Below are 12841 nucleotides of genomic sequence, written 5' to 3' on the forward strand. Positions count from 1 at the left end.
TCAGTTGAATTCAGATCATTCATATCTTCTAAATTAAAACTAAAACATGGATTTATATACATGCCCGGTTTAAAAAAACAAGTAAACCGCAAGTGAACTTCCTAGAAGAGCCTCTTACCATCTGAGGAAGGAGGAAGCGATTGAGCTGACTCAGAACACCTGGGCCTCTCTCAGCCTCGGAAAATTTTAAATTAAACCCACTGGTCAACCTGGAAAACAATAACAGAGAGTGAAATGTTCTTTTAATAAGTGATGCCGGTGTCTGATAAGAAAGTCAAAGTTATATATTCACTAAATAGGTTGCTTAGGGTTAAGTTTTAAATTAGCTTGATGATCCTACTTAGAATTATTAGAATTATGTGTATATATATATATATATATATATATATATATATATATATATATATATATTTCTATTAAGGGCATGTTTGATTTAAATTGATATTTGATGTAAATGAGGAGTAATGGCAAGTTTTGAACTTCTCATTCAAGATTTTAATTTGTGAAAAAAATTGTCTTTATTAAAGTAATTCTGTTTAGCCACCTAAAAAGTCTTAAACGAAGACAAAGAAACAACCTGCGTTTCCAGATCAAGCAGGCCTCTTTCATGTTTTCAGTTCAATTAAATAAATGAATATAGTCTGATCCAGGCCATTTCAGTGTGTAAATTATACTGTAGCAACAGACAAATTCGCCTGTTTGCCATTTAGTAAGTTCAAAATAAACAGCCAAGCATATGACATTGAGTTGGGAATACTTTCTGTTGGAAAGAACAATAACCGATACGTAGAAACGGCTCTGTCAATGACTACGCCTGGGGAAAAATGTCTAAACACAGGGTCAGTGGGAGAGGTGTTGGCAGAAAAACAGAGATGGCGCACAGTGATGACAGTTCTACCTGCAAACGATGCATAGTGTCTGGAAAAATAAGTGACGGAGGAATTGTGGTCAGTTTTTCCACCCAGCACCCTGACCCTATAGGAGCATCACAGCTTTAATGAGACAGTGATGTTGCTCTGTGGGAGAAGAGGGAAAAAAAAAAAGAAGTTTTAAACGGTCTGTAACAGACTTTGTCTGGCACATGATATGCTTTGTATCGGTTAATTTTCCTCTACCTTTATCTAAGTGCTGTTAAAAACTGTGCAGTTATGCAAATCTAAGCCATAGTCCGTTAATTATCTTTGTAGCTTCCTGTTTTCAGCCGGGGAAAAAACTAAATAAATAAAAAAAAAACGTTTCACGGCACAAACATGAGTACAGTAACACCGATGTAGCAGATTAATATTTTAATTTGTAATTATTTACAAAGACAATTAGATCAGGGAAAACATGGTATTTTGGCCGTCTTTACCTTTGATTAACTTTAGCTTCAATCTGTTCCGATATGACAAGACCTCGGTATCAAACTGCAAATTCTCGTCCTGTTATTTTGGAATAATATGTTCCGGTTTAACATGGAGGAGTGCAGCATCCCTCAACACTATCAGAGCTGAAGCTTTGAAGTCTCTCCTGATTAGAACCATGCATGTCAATGTTAAAATATTCTGCACGGACAACTGATGCGAGATTATCCGTCTCAACTTATCGGAAAGTTCTTCAAGCATCTGAGAAAGGTGGCTGAAACTTACCAGCTGTGGAGAAACCACAGCAGCAAGTTCACTTGATGAGGAGAAAGTGTAATTTTGCACACTTTAGTCCAAACTCAAGTGTGAAAAATAAGTACTTTTGTGGATATATCAAATTATTTTTAGCCAATTTTAAAGAGATATGAACTTGAAAATGTGCACATTTCTCTAAAAAGTAAAATGCCTTCGTTATCTGTTTAGAAATTGACTAAAATATACAACAATCAGTGATTAGGGCTCCTGGAATATTTGACAGTTTTTTTTTTTTTTTACTGAAGACATCAGACTGTTGCCTTTGTTTTCTTTGGATTAAGTAATACCCCCCACAAAACACAATCCAAGCATTCTGCTCAAGATAAATTGGTTGACATATTGTAAATAATTAGAACTCGTTGTAAGAAAAGCAATCCACTCCCCAACCCCCATCCACTACAAGCAGACAAGGCCAGATGTTTCCAGTGAAGTGTATTGCAGCTGGGGACGCTTTAATCGGGAATATTCAACCGCAGTGTCATTGTGTGTGTGTGTGTGTGTGTGTGTGTGCGTGAGCGTTGTTGGAGATGTTGCAGTCTGCATGGATGGTGGCCCATTTTTGTCATCTTCACAGTCTACTATGTCAGTATATGGCTGCTGTCAGACAGAGACAAGCTGTGTTTCACACATGTGCCATCATTAACATTTACTAACTGCAACACGCGCACGGAAAATTGCGTACGTATGCTTGCGCCGCGAAGTTAAATAGGTCGCGGCTCGGGGCTGAACGGCGTTTTTGCTGTCGAAATCTACAAATGAACCCTACTTCCTGACGAAAAGTGTTTCCGAAGACGTGTCGAAGCGGCTAAGTCCACAACGGTATAGAAGTGCATCCGGTGGCAGCGGGTGTTGTTTGTCTGTTTTTCGATCGATGCATGCGAGAGTGTCAGGAAAGTCTCGGAAGATTAATAAAAAGTTCCATCACAGAAGTCGTCACCGAGTCGTGAAAATGAGTAAATCGCACCGTCGTCATTGTTTTGGTTACATTGAATAATAACGAAAAAGGCAGTGCCTCAGAGAGCGCGGCCACGCCTGAGCGCCACATTAATCATGCGTTTCCTCAAATGCAAAAAAAAAAAAAAAAAATGCTCCAGGAAGGATTTTATATTCATGCCGCTTAATACCACCCCACGGAGCTGGGAGATGCGGCCGCTATAATGGATGACGACTCGGGAAACAGTGCAAGAGACGGGAGCGTGAAGTCTGACGTGCATTTTTTCACGGTCAGATACGAGCGCAATACATCAAGCCCGGGAACAGATACCGTACGGCTCAGGGGGAAGGAGGATTGCTATGAAATGAGGGATGGATAAAAAGAACGAGGCAGATGTTTGCCTGACACATCTGCTTCGGTGTATGTGAGCATCAATGCGCTGTTGCAGATCACAGAGCGGTGTCAGGTGAAATGCAGTCTGGGAAAAAAAAAAAAAAGAAAAAAAAAAGTTTGTAAAACTAGTGAATTTCATTTATTTATTTATTTATTTTACGGATGTGGATATACAAGCAAAAGCCAGAGTATGGTCACTGTGTAGAGTCCAGAGTTTGAGTAGAGTCCAGATTTAAAATTGTACCACCACAGAACCTAAGTGCAGTGCTTTTTCTCTTGTATTCCGTCAGTATAATTCAACAGACCAATCTGTACATTTTTGATTATGGCAACATGGAAAAGCATGTACAAAAACGGGTGGAGAAACTCCCACATCTCACCGTTCTCTGTCGCCGTTAAGTGCCTCAAACACCTCCAGCCGGCCTCCGATTGCTCTTGCTAAAGTATTAGCGCGTTTAAGCCAAGGTTGGCCTCCTGTCACTAAACAAGCACATTAAACTTCAGCGTCAGTCTCACTGTTCCCGTAGCCGATCCACTTAATTAATCTTCTAGTGCCAGGGCTCTGGCTCCATCCGCCAAGGCATCCCTGGATTTGCCTAATTTGCTTAATTAATTAAACAAATGATTTATTTGAGCTCATATTTCAAAGTGGCTGAAAGTTCTTTGTGGAGCCCACTGAGGCGTGTAGTGTTTTGTTGTGACTCTTAAAGCTCTGACAAAAATAAGTGGGCTTAGGAGTGGGCGGACGCCAATCACTCGTTTGCAGCGGGCAGATACGGCACTCCGGGGCAGGCTAAATTATATATGCATTAGAAAGAGATGTCAGATATAGAAAATAACTTCCCAACCCCGTGTGCGTTTTGCCGAGTTGAAGCGGGAGGATGATTACAGTCACACTGTTTTCTCTTTGGTTAAAAGTAAACAGCATAAATCTTCTGCAGTCAGATCTTCCGAAACAAGACAGCAGGTGTTGTATATTTTGATCTGTAGCATGCGTGGGAGGCAAAGTCACAAAATGAGACCAGGAAACGGGTCTGACATTGCCACCCTCATCTACGCCGTGAATAAGGCTACGTTTCCTGCTTCGTTCCGCTGCTTATTCTGCTGGAGTCCTCATGACGGGCTTCGTTCAAAATGGATTAGGCCAAATATGTTTTGTAGTTCTGGAGGAGAGTAGAAGCTAATTTGTATTTTAGTACTTTCATTTCGTGTCCAACCAGAACACTTATGTCAGTTTTAGTAGGATCCACATTTATCATCTTACCTTCTTGCTCTTCGTCAGGAAACATGAAGTTGAGATCTATCATTTTGTCATTTCTTCTAACAGCCATTGACCGGCGGTGGCATTTTCTGTATGTTTAGAAGTGGACCAAGAATATAAATCTGCAAAAGTAAGAAATATGAAAAACAGAAAACTGTGTAAGATCAATGTGAGAATATGAGTTTTGAGCAGATGAGATGCTTAAAAAAAACATTTTGGAGTGTTGAATTAATTACTGAAATTACAAATGGCAACACCACAAAAGTCCTGATTCTCTTGAAATGATGGTGCTAGTAATAAACATATTAGGGATGATGAGAAAAAAGTGGAAACATAATGTTGAAATGTTAATATTGGTCTCAATATGTCATTTTGAAAAGAGTGAAAACGACAATGGGACACAAGATATCGAACACCTAATCGTGTTTCTTAAACCTAAAGTTAGAACCAAACATAATACCAACCAAAATGTGTGATTATTTTGTGTTAAAATTGAATTTTTATATTGCGAAGGGACACTGGGTTTAATTTCTCCATCGCCAAAGGATTGTTTTTCCCAAAGCTCACTGAAATAGCAAATTATTTTGCAATTATGTTGCAAGAAGTTATTTTCTAACCAAATCGAAGGTTCTGTCATACGGCTGTCAAAGAGAAGAAGGGAAAAACGAAACACAAAATTCCAAAACACTTCATTCTGAACGCAAATGTGTCTTTAAAAGTCCTACGTTATTAAAACAAAACCTGGCAGTCTGTCAGTTTGTTGTTTTTGTTTTTTTTTTAAACATTTATTAGACTGCCTTCGCTTTTCGTCATATTTTTTCTGTGACATTTGGCACTCACAGATCCCTTACTCTTTTTATGTCCCTCCGTAATGAGTAAAAAATCAATACCTGCTTGATATGGGGAATAAAACAATGGCCTTTTGCTGCCCACGGCATCAATCCCAACCGCTCCACAATGCCAAATGGCTGTCAGAACACGCAAATCAAGAGGAATGAATGGCAGTGAGATTAAGGTTGGTGGAGGTTGGGTTAAATAGCCCTGCGTGTTTTATAGGTGCCCCCGCTGCCACCTGTGTATATCTTCCAAATAAATGAATTGGGCTGACGGCGATGCAAAAGGTATAATTTGGTAAGCGCTGAATGATGCCATTTAAAGTGGACCTGCAGCTGCCCAAACGGTGTTTAATGAGGACAGATATCGACAGCAAGGTCAAGTGGCAGTGGATGTTAGTTTACATTAGGCTGCATAATGCAGGCGCGCGTGTGTGTAGTGGATGTGTGTGACTGTTGTGTCGGGAAGGCTGGAGAGAGAGAGAGAGAGAGAGAGAAATGCAAAGTAACCCTGCAGACGAGCTGCCCCTCATAGAGGCCGAGAAAAATAAAAAAAAAAAAAAAAAAACGGAGGGTGTACATGACCACAGGGTTTCCCGCATGCTGCATCAGCAGGGGTCGGCCGCTAATTTAGGGTGTGGGCGGACAGCGAGGAGCACGAAGGGCAAACGGAAACCATGTGGGGAGAGACAATGCAGTTACCTCTGCTTTGCGCAAATTGTGAATTTAATTGTTTTTTTTTTTTTTTCCCTCCTTCTCCTCTCAGTGCCACATTTGCGATGCCTATAACTCACCTGTACAAAAAAAAAAAAAAGCATACGTTTCCATATGTTACCGATTTGCATTTTAATGACAGTCGTTGCCGTGACCGAACAGGCAGATCACAACATGTTGGAATATTAGACACCGTGAGGCTTTGTGTGTAAATCTGTCGACATGGAAGATTCGCCCCTCCCGTCCCCCCCAGCCCTCCTATGCACAGTGAAACATGGTGAGGCTGCCCCAACCACCCACATAATGAAGCCCTTCTAAAACAAGCCGTCATTTAAACACGCCTCAGGGCAGTGCTGTATATGTTTTTGCTAATTATTCCGATTAGAATCTCTTCCTATCAAAACATGTGCTACTAATAACATCATTTAATCAGCAGATAGTTTTATGTGTGGGAATCGCTCTCGCGTCTGTCTTTAGATCTCTATCTGATGTTAGGTGTTTCCTCGTCAGGATTAGAGGAATAAAAGAGATTACACGATGCAGTGCAGCACGCCACAGTTTAAAGCCAGTTGGATGCATTTTTAATTGGTTTGGATTTACTTTTGCTGCCACATTGTCCAAACGTCCATTCATCCATTTTCTTGTTTGCTTTATATGCTACGTGCAAAAAGAGACAGAGGTCATTTACTCACCTTGTGAAAGTTCTGACTTTGGTGTGAGCTAATGCAGGTATAGTGAAAAAAACAGAATCCTAGAAAATGATAAATGCCAGGGGTGATCACTGCCAGACAGCCACACGAAGAGGGCTATCTATTGCTTTTTCAGGTCAAGTCTCAGGAGAGAAGACTTGACCGCTCACACTCACCAGCAAGCTCTTGAACCTGCAGGGCGAACCTTAGGATGTTGCCTTGGGCCCCTGAAAGGTTTGACCACAACTGTGGCTTTCCTTCATCCAGATCCTGAAATAATTTAATCTGACACTGATTTGGAGGACCATTTATTAAGTGAGACCCAGAAAACGACACTGTCAAGATCACCAGGGGCACTCAAAAGCAATCTAGCTAGCAATGTAGCTTACCAACATTGGCATGTTGGTAAGCTACCCAGCACTGTGTGTGGGTGAACCAAATGTAAATCTATTAGACCTCACCGTTTTACTGATGACTTTGTGCAAAGGAACAATTCTGATGACTTTTTTTCCTCGATAAATTAAAGTTAAAGTTGTGTGGGCTGCACTTATCAAAAAAAAAAAAAAAAATCAACATACAAACAATGTGAGATGCAGCTCCAGGCTACCCCCAGCTAGGCTTTAACAATCACTGCTCAAACCAACTGACCGCTAGTTCAGATGCTGCCTACCTATTAGGCTCCCAGGTTTCTTTTTAGAAGTCTGTGCATCTCTCCAGCTCCCTCTGCCTGATTCTTTCTCACGTGAAGGAGACTATTGGTCAAGCTGTGCTGTTTTCAGCATCGTTAGTGTGTGGTTGAAAACATGCTCTCTCAGAACCTGTGATGGTCGACTACAACATAAAAAAAAAAAAAAAAGCATTGCCATTCCCCCCTTTGACTGTGCTGAGATACTCTGTCATTTTCTGTTGATAATGCTATCATAGCACCTCCTGTCCAACATGCATAATGAGCTTCAAATAAAGGGAAAAAACTAAATGCGTGTCATGAGTCAGTAGCTTGTAGAAGCCCCCTTATGAGAAAATAACTTGTACTCATTTCTGCCCGATTGGCTTACCCTGATTCTGTCATTTCTGCATGGGATTTTCTTCAAACATGGCACTGTGCATTATGGCCGCCGTGTCCATAATGTACAGTGTTGTTACTTACTCTGTCTGTCCAAAGAATATTGTTGTTGGTACAGTCAGATGCAACTTTGAAAATCAAAATCCTGCTTGCCATATTATCATTAGAGAGGATGCTTCCTTCTGACAACCCTTCCATAGAAGCCACTCTCTTCAGTCATTTTCTGATTCTACGTGTGAACTTTAACATTTAGCATCCTAACTGGGATCTTTGCAGCCTGAGATGGAGTCCTATTATTTTTGAGTCGTTTTCCTGAGAATTGATTTTTGTGGAGATTTTTCTGGGGAAATAAACTACTCGTAAAATTAGCAAGCATTTCGACCTAATTTCGACCAAATTGACACGATATTAGAGAAACATCCAACTGTGAGATTAATCACAAATAAACCCTAAATAACAAATGTGCCTCAAAACCTTTTTGAACTTATGCAAAGGTCAGTAACTTGTCAGTAACATCAGTAGAACGCTTTTAGGTGTTTGTCTAAAGGACAGTAAAAGTCCTTAGAAGAGGTCAGATATATTATTGGCACCTAAATATTTGCATCCAAGCAGTCCTTTGCGATATTGCAAAAAAAAAAAAAAAATTGTGAGGATTGTGATTCAATACACTGTGCAGCTCAAATCGTGAATACTTTTCAATGCGTAGTTATTACAGTCGTCTTGTTCATTATGCCCATTCCCATTTTGAGGAGCGACTTCTCCTCTAATCTTATTGCCAATGTCTCTATAAATTGGCATTTTGGTAACACTCATCTTTTTTCTGCTGAGCAGCAAATTTCCAACATAATGACCGTGATAGACGCGGTCAAACTCGCTGAGTTTCAGTTGACTAAATGTGTGTGTTTTTTTGTTGTTGTTTTTATTTAGCAGCCTCAATGTGGTGCTTTCCTTGAATCGCCAAGGGTGTACTTTTGTTTTTACACAAACAATTTTTCAAGTTAGTCTCTACTTTTTTTTTTTTTACTCTAACGATGGTGTGAATCTGTTGTGTGATCGCGCACTTGAGGTTGGGTTAAATAATTTGAGAAACTAGTAATGAACAGCTCATTTACATGGCTAAACAATGGAATTGGCAGATGGGTCACTTTGTTTTTTACCATTTTGCTATGAGGTCTAGTTGTTGTAGGTCTCGTTTCGTTATTTTCTGTAAATCTTGGTGCTTATCTTGTATTTTGCAGGTTATGAGGCATTTCAGTTGTTGTTTGCCCTCCTGAGGGCAACTGGGAGCAGCTTGCAGAGAGAAAAAGAAAGCACAGGTGTCGTCCTTTGTGTATGGCATGAAGCAGCAGCACCTTTATTTCTTCAACAAAGGAAGTAATTGAAAAACAAAACTGTGTAAAGGATTAATTAGCTTCTGTTTCTTTTGATCTCTTTCTTTCCTCATGCAGTACAAGAGCAATCAGGGTGAATATTTAATGCGCATACAAAGATTGGATATCATTTTTTTCTCTCCCTTGAACCAAAGTTGTGCCTCAGATGAAGCAGCCCAATTAAGGGCAGGATGGTGTGGGACCTTGTTCTGTCTTCCCTCAGTGCTGTCACTGAGTAAGCCGAGCATGCACTGTAACTGCCGATCCTGCTTGAGAAAATCAATATTAAGAGTTGGGAAGTTTGGGACTTGAAGCAAAAGCAAACGGAAGAGGAGGAGCATAGGGGTGGGGCGGGGGGGTGAAATGATACGCTGGCACAGTTAGCCCACCAGACGTCGAGGAGAGAAGCGAAGGGGGATCACACTCAGGAGGGAAAGTGAGTGTGGAGGGTGGGTGCGGCGATACCAGAGATGGCCTCCGCATGCCCCAGTGGCCTACTACAGGAATTCAATACAGCCATTGACAAAAGAAGGCATCCATTGTGGAGGAACTATCCCCCTTTGGGAAGCTGGTCCATTTCCTTATTAATTGTGCTCTCATTAAAATAAAAGGAAGCAGAGCGGGAGAAATGGATAGCCCGAGAGTAATGGTAGATGTTCGGCGTTGGCCTTGCTCTGCTTGGAAAGATGCCAAAGGTTGAGAACGATTGCGCTTCTTCTCGCCGGATACTCTGTAGTTTGTTTTTTTTTTTTTTGTTTTTTTTGTGCCACACAAACAACACACGCAACCGAAGACTCATGCACTCCCTTCATTTATCTTCCTCTTCTCAAACCCTCCCACGCACAGAAAGAAACACAAATCTCCCTCCAATCCTCTGCGGATGTATAGCACCAGAGCTCAGACGGGGTCAAAGCTTGGCCTCGGTCTCGCACCGCAGCTATTAACAGTGGAGAGAGTCATCGCTTTAGGGTCACGGAGCACAGATATCCTGACCAAACACACGCCTCGACGTACCCCCTGACCCTCTTTAAGCCTACTTCTGGTTGATGGTAAGAAAACTGGACTATCGTTCCGGCTTTGGCTGCTATGTGAACACATATAAATGCTGCAATCAGAAATAAGAGTCAGGACGGAGCTCAAGAGCTGGTTATGATCTGCATTGTCATCTATTTTTTTTTTTATATATAGCTATTGTGTCAGATTTATTCAATTCTCACTAAGAAATATATATGGGTCAAACTACTGTTTAGACCAGCAAAGCATAATAAAATGATCCAGTCAACAAGCAGGCAGGATTTTTGTAGATTTATGCAGCATGTATTACCCTAACCCCTCCCCCACTTGTTGTTGCATACTAGATGTAAGGATTTTTTTTAAACAAGCATGATTGAGTCAAAGCAACACCCCAGGTGTGTGTTTGATGAAGGAATAACATTATAGCATGATGTAAAGCTCAACAAAAGTTGATTTTGTAGACTATACCCCCACCCTTTTAAATGAAATAGGAACTCTTCATAAGGCTCCAATAGTTAAAAAAGTTTTGTTCTAACCAATGACAACTATCCTTTTATGTCTGTCTTTGTTTTCTTCCTCTTCGTTGTTTCTCAATCCCGAAAATGATGTTGTAAACCCACAAACACATTTGCCAACCATTTATCTTGGAGCAGCTTGTTACCAGCTTTGTTTATCTGTAATGGCGCCGTAGCAGCAGGACTCGTTCGGCGCCGTCTTAAATACGCTGTTCTCCGGTTTTGTAGACGGGCATCGCAATGCAGAATGCCACATCAGGGACGATTTCTTTGGGAAGGTTCGGGAGGAGGGCAGGAGCCGTGACCTCTCCCAGACGACTCCCCGTAGTCGGGAACCCTACAAAAGACCGACTGTGTCAAATGAGGAAAAATTTGCAGGTGCACATTCCCCAGCGGCGCACTCCCACTCTCCACACATATATTATCTCGTACTCACACGCCGTCTTCCTGATCACTGCCCCCTCATTTGTTGGCGGAAAGAGGTGGCGGCGGCGGCGGGGAGGGCCGAGGAGGAGGGGATCCTCTTTCACCGTGATAATAGAGTCCTTTCTCCTCCACGAGATGGACCTGGGAGAGGGCTGAAACGAGAGACGCAGAGTGAGCGATGTCACTCCACAGCAGGCGGAGGCATCGCGCAATATGGCATGCCGCTTTTTATGGGCCCTCTGCAGATGTTTCTCAGCTGCACGTTGGCTCTGGGAACACAATGGAGGGTATTTAGTGGTGAGGATCACAGGGACCACCCCTATAACTGGCTGCTTATGATTTAAATCCTAATCTCCCCACTGACGCATATCTCATAAGAGGGAAAACTTATGAGGCTGGGCGAACCTTTTAATCGCTCACAAATTTGGATCACGTTTAAACTGTTTTTTTTTTTGTTTTTGTTTTTTTTTAAAGCTTTAGAATTTTTTGGTTTGTTTTTACCCATGTGTTATTTATGCAGTAAAGCAATATTGGGCCAACTGGGAATAATGCACCACTTACCAAATAAAAAAAAACTCAATTATTTGTTGTGAGCTTCAAAATATTTCTTGCCATTCGCATCCGTTAATAGTTATGATCCAAAACAGGCTTGAGTCCATCCTGTGTTTCATCCACACAGATTAACAAGGTTATGTTTAGGGATCTATTTAGTGTAAACTTGGGAAATATTGACTCACAATATGCTGCTTTGATCAGATGGAAGGACTGGACTGATATGTCGCAAAATAGCAGCCTTAAGTGCAACGAAAGAAACTTGGAAACCTTCAGAAAGCCTGGAGAACTTTTGATCAAGATAACTTCAAAAGCCTGGAGGAAAAATTGGCTCCTTGTAATCAAAGTATATGTTAATAAGGGCTGTTCTTAAAATTTCTGCACAGTACTTTAAAGGAAAGGCAGTGTTGGGCATGAAATGATGCACTAGGTATTTCCTTCTTCTTCTTTTTTTTTTTTTACGTCAGAGTAAAAAGCAGGGGACTCATTTAGGAAGATCTTGGGCCCCCAAGGCTGGAGCCAGTTTAGGTTCCTAACCCTCTCTTTTTTCTAATGCATAGTAAAATTACAACAAACTTAGTTACACATAAACTTCATAATTTTTTTTTTTTTGACTCATTCCACATGGACATTTTTCTCAAGAATATTAAGTTGTCTTTTCTAAAATGGTCCTTGCTAAAAAAAAAATAAAAAATAAAAGTATTTTTACAGATGCCTTCACCAACACAAAGTTAGAAGCAGAATGCTGAGTAACTATGCCAGATATTTGTGTGGCTATGGAGTTATTGAAATAGATGAAAAACCACAGAGGAGTTATGGAGGTTGTGCATAAAATGTTTGCTAAATGTGTTTGTTGGATCCCCAAAACCTCCCAGAAGGGCAGCACACCGCCTTAAATCAAAACAAAACACCAAATTAAGTAAATTGAAACTAACGTCATCAATCATCTAAATGAATGTTTCTGATTTTTTTTTTTTTTTTTTTATGGAAGATGGATGTGAAAAATAACCAGATTTGACATGAGTGAAAGATGCAAGTGCATCTGTCTGAGAACAGCTGTGATTAGATGCAGTTTTTTTTTTTGATTAAATCTAGATGTGTTCCTTTTTAAATATTCATTTATATAAATGCCAAAACGCTCAGAAGAAAAACAAAATGTGAGCCTCCTCTTCTGCCGCCGTTTCTGCTGTGGAGCCACACTGTTTTTGTCGCATTGTGACTCCCGGTGATCGGAAGGGGAAGTGCAGTGTGGCAAAACGAAACTAAGGCTCGACTTTGAAGAACATCAGCAGTCCAGCATCGCTAATTGGTCACGTTGGTTCAAAATGGCGCTGGCACATGTGCATTATTCTTATTCACCATATGGTAAATCCAGTAATTTTGGATTATTGTTGTTAACTACATTTTTATCCCCCCCCC

The 12841-nt window shown here is 40.8% G+C and overlaps 1 protein-coding gene across 13 annotated transcripts in view; it reads left to right on the plus strand.

Moving 5' to 3' along the window:
* Nucleotides 1-12841, plus strand: part of LOC106953822 (latrophilin-3-like) — a 258933-nt gene that overhangs the window by 40734 nt on the left and 205358 nt on the right. The window lies entirely within an intron of this gene.

The sequence above is a fragment of the Poecilia latipinna genome, unplaced genomic scaffold (assembly GCF_001443285.1).
Source record: "Poecilia latipinna isolate Pla-1442-1.1 unplaced genomic scaffold, P_latipinna-1.0 Scaffold605, whole genome shotgun sequence".
NCBI lineage: Eukaryota > Metazoa > Chordata > Actinopteri > Cyprinodontiformes > Poeciliidae > Poecilia > Poecilia latipinna.